The sequence below is a fragment of the Peromyscus leucopus genome, chromosome 4 (assembly GCF_004664715.2).
Source record: "Peromyscus leucopus breed LL Stock chromosome 4, UCI_PerLeu_2.1, whole genome shotgun sequence".
Classification (NCBI taxonomy): Eukaryota; Metazoa; Chordata; class Mammalia; order Rodentia; family Cricetidae; genus Peromyscus; species Peromyscus leucopus.
This window is the reverse complement of record NC_051066.1, coordinates 62,905,495-62,910,262: the sequence shown is the minus strand read 5'-3', so window position 1 is coordinate 62,910,262 and position 4,768 is coordinate 62,905,495. Positions and strand designations below refer to the sequence as shown.

General features: G+C 30.2%; 1 pseudogene; it reads left to right on the top strand.

The window, feature by feature from the left end:
• The first annotated feature begins 1,521 nt into the window (after positions 1–1,521).
• On the top strand, positions 1,522–2,614 carry LOC114687456 (annotated as a pseudogene).
• Positions 2,615–4,768: the final 2,154 nt, after the last annotated feature.

The window sequence follows — 4,768 nt, the reverse complement described above, 5'->3', positions numbered from 1 at the left end:
ATTAAAATGTTTCGAGTTAAGACATGATGCGCATTATCATTCAAATGTAAATGTCTGAACAGTTTTGGGTTACTGCTGTGATACTGCACTGGTACAACAATATATGACCGTTGTGAACATTTTTTTCACTTTATCAGTTCTGAAATGACAGTAAGAAAAAGAAGAGTGTGACTGATGAAGTAGTTAATATAGCACAGAAAAATTTCTCTTTTCACAGTAGATAAAATATACTTATTTTATCACCTGTACTATACAAATATAAATCATGAAATTTTTTAGCAAGTGAGTCAATTATATATTCATACTACATGAAAATATGTACACATATATTTAACTTGGTGCATCATAAATAAGACAGAGTGATAATTCTTTACCTAGCACAATTTGTTCTTGAACTTTAGTCCTGAAAGTGTGCCAAGTAATCTTGCTTGGAAATTGGCCCCTGTAGATGACCACACATTGCATAATGTTGCTTGTTCTTACGTGAGGAACGTGGAATCATCAAGCAGAGAGGCAAGGCATCCACTGGCTTTTTTATACCACAATAATTCCTGGTCTTTCTTTGGGCCATACCTTATCAAAAAAAATTTTCATTTCACTGAGACCTGCATAACATTTCTTGGGTGATTAAATATAGCTTCACAATACAAATAATAAATACAGAAAAAAATGTTGGAACAAACATTTAAAGGAAGATAAATGATTTAGTACAGATGTTTTCAAATCTGTATGTAGGTTTTCTATGTAATTGTGAGAAAAATTGTCAGTTGGAAATTTTTAGGCATAAAATCCTATAAGAGGATTTCTTTTGTTTGCTTTTTCCTCACCAATGTTGGCTGGTGGTAAGTATTTTTAGAATGAGAAGTGATTAGATACATAAAGGGATACAGGAGCTCCTTAAAAAGTCAATGGACAAGTATCGTTTGCTAATTGTATAAGTAATTCAGAATTTTTGTCAACAGGAATGTGGAGTTGATAGAATGAAATTCTAAAATAAAGATACATAGTTAGAGATTGAAGTTATAGAAAACATTGACTTTGGGCTGTCAGGTAGTAGAACCATTCTATCACCCTTAATAGTTAACGTCTTAGTGAAATCTAATAGTGAAATTGCACTCCTATTAAAAAGTAAAAATTATTTTTAATCATAGTTAATTAACATTATTAAGAAATAATTAATCATGAATTAAGTTTGCTTTAAATCTTTGTTCACAATATGTGCAAAATTTCAAACACTCAATAAAAATTAGGCACACAGAATCATGATTAGACCTTTGGCTCAAAATCTTTTTATGTACATAGACCCAATTGTATTAAATTATCTTAATTTATTTGATATTTTTTATATTATTTAACTATTCTAAAATAAATGGGAAATAGTGGTTTATACAGTCTAATATTTTTAAACTAAAGTAATTAATTCATAATAGTACCAGTTTCACTAACATTGTGAAGTATGCTAACAAATATGAGATCATACTCAAGTGAGGCTTTATCTGTCTCTATTTGGTAGGTTAAATTTCTTGCAACATATACTGTAAAATAATATTGTTCAAGAGAAAATGCAATTAGAAAAAGACTCTTAAATGCATATACAGGAAAACATTTTTCAAATCATACAGAATAAATATTGTGTTTAATTTCTCCAGATTTTAGGACCACTAGCTATGAATGCCTGGAATCACACAAATGAGCCTAACTTCATGCTTATGGGACTGACAGATTCCAAGGAGATCCAGGTGGTCCTCTCTGATTGTTCCTCCTTATATACATGGTCACTGTCCTGGGGAACATAGGCATGATGCTGATAATTCGTCTAGATGCCCAGCTTCACACTCCGATGTATTTCTTCCTCACCCATCTGTCATTCCTTGACCTCAGTTACTCAACTGTCATCACACCTAAAACCTTAGAGAACCTGATGAGTTCCATAAAGAACATCTCCTTCATGGGCTGCTTCATCCAACTGTACTTTTTTGTCCTCTTGGCAGCTGCTGAATGCTTTATCCTATCCTCAATGGCCTATGACCGCTATGTAGCTATCTGCAATCCCCTACACTATCCAGTTATTATGTCAACAAGGCGCTGCCATATTCTCATCATTGTCTCCTACATGATTGGAGCTATGGATTCCTCTGTAACCGTCTTTTGCTTAAGCACACTGAATTTCTGCAACTCCAAGGTAATTCACCATTTCTTTTGTGACACATTCCCAATATTAGCCCTATCTTGCAGCGATACCCATGACACTGAAGTCACTATTTTCATTGTAGCTAGTTCTACTCTACTCCTGTCCCTTATCACAATTTCCTCATCCTATGTGTCCATTCTCTTGACAGTTTTGAAGATAAATTCTTCTTCAGGTAAGCACAAAGCCTTTTCCACTTGTGCCTCTCACCTCCTTGGAGTTACTGTCTTTTATGGGACTCTGATCTTTACTTATATGAAGCCAAGTAAATCCTACTCCTTGGGAAAGGATCAAGTGGCTTCTGTTTTCTACACCATTGTGATCCCCATGCTGAACCCACTCATTTATAGTCTCAGAAACAAAGAAGTGAAAAGTGCTGTCATTAGAGTTGTGAAAAAGAGAGAGAGCACTCAGAGATTAAAATAAAAGTGTTGCTCAATATTTAAAAACTTTTCTTTTCCAACTGAGGACTTCTTTACCTTCTCTCTCTGACAGCTTTGTTTTATCTTCCTAATTGTTTGGAGCTTCCCTTCTATGAACAAAGTTTGAGCATTTCTCAGAATGTTACTTTAAAAGTCTGTGTCATTACTGAAAGTCGGGACATATTAAACTAAATATTTGTGATTATCAGGGCTAATAGCATGCAATGTCAAAAATATACTTCTAATTCTTAAGCTTATATAGTAGTTAATATATTACTAAATTTCAAACATCTGTGTTAGGGAACATAACATTGACACATTAACAATGTCAAAAGCCATTCTCTTTGTAATATAAGAGTTTAATAGGTCCTATCTATAGTAAGTGAGTGAAATTTTAATTCTAATTTTCCTTTGTTGCACAAAATAAATAATTCCATGTCCATTTGATAACAAAATGGATATAACACATTGAAAAAATGCTTATTATATTTTAAAGACATTGGTAAATTTCATTCATAGTATGTTTGAAGAATATTCACAGATATTTAACCAGTTTTTCAGTTAATTTAATTACAATTATACAAATAGCTAGAAATAAAATCAGTAGTTCTGAAATTTGGATTTGAGTTAAATTATTGAAGTAAAATTAAATAATAAGGAACTAGTATACTTTAATATTGGTGACAATGTAGAAAATAAAGTTACTAACGAAAAGAAGCACTGTGATAATTACTAGTATGTATTTCCTTGTTCTTATCAATCAACAATTTGATTGTACATTTATATATGTATAACATAACAAAACACTTGTAATTTCCTCTATATGCTTTTGCAACTTTCTTCATTCACTTAAATTCTAATATTTGATTATTTTTGTCATTTAAAAATAAGAGTTGATGTATTCTCAGTTCGGATAAGACCTTATATTTTTTTATCTTACATTGATTTGGAGCTCATATCCTATACACGCATCAAGTCAGAATTCTGGATGTAGTAATAAACCTGTTTGTGCAGCTGCTAAACTTTTGATAGTAAGATCAATTGGAATATAGCAAGTATTTTTCCTTATATTCTTTTACTGTCTTTTATGTTTTAATTTACATTTGTAAAATATTTAAAATAAATCTTTGACAGAACTTTTATTGTATTATACAAAAGAAACATTCTAAGGTCTATTATTAACAATAAATTTATATTATGTTGAAGGTCATTAATATTTTCAGATAGAGTATTAAATGTATTTTTAGTTATATGTATATATCATATTTCTGTTTAATGTATCTTCTATTTATAAATTGTTTAGAAAATGTAGTAGAACTCTTTTAGTCTTTAACTTTGTTGATCTTTTGTGATTATATAGATATTTATTACACATTTATGTATTTTCTCTCTGAAATATGTTAACTATTTATTTAGAATTGTATTGATTTACTATAATTGTATATACTCTATTATGTTTATTTTCACAAATTCAGATACTCCATGTTTTTAAAATATCAAATATTTCCCTCTTTTAGCCCTTTAAAAGACTGACATTATACTATGTTAATCCTCCATGAACATTATGTCTTATTTTTTCCAAAGTGACTGTGTTGTCTGCCATCTATATTGTTATTGTTCCTACTGGTTTATGTTTGTTATAATAACGCTTTAATAAATGTTCACAAGTAACATTTTCCTAGTCTGTTTTTCTTTTATTTTGAATATGCCTAATTCCATTTATTTTTTTCATTTTCTGTTAAAGTATATTACTAGTATTTAATGTGCATTTATTTTTTAAATACAAATTTTACTAAGATATTATTCATGAAGGTATAACTTAATAGTTTGTAACATATTTATGGAATGTAAAGGCATTACAGCTTTCAACATTAGAATATCTTTTACAGATATCATGTATGTGTGAAATGTATATTTATAGCCTTAGAACTAGTGCTACTTTTAGATTTGGTCAAAAAAGTTTCTGGTCTAAGTGGATCAATTGTAGTTTATTGTAGTGAGTAGGTTATTGAATGTATTCATCTCTAAAGAGGACATCAGTATTGTATACATGGTATTTCTATTGTATTTGCCCCTGCTATCATAATCCTATTATTTTGTTCATCTTCCTCCAAGTACTGCTGACTCCTTCCCAACTTCTATGCTTATGTTTGTGTGT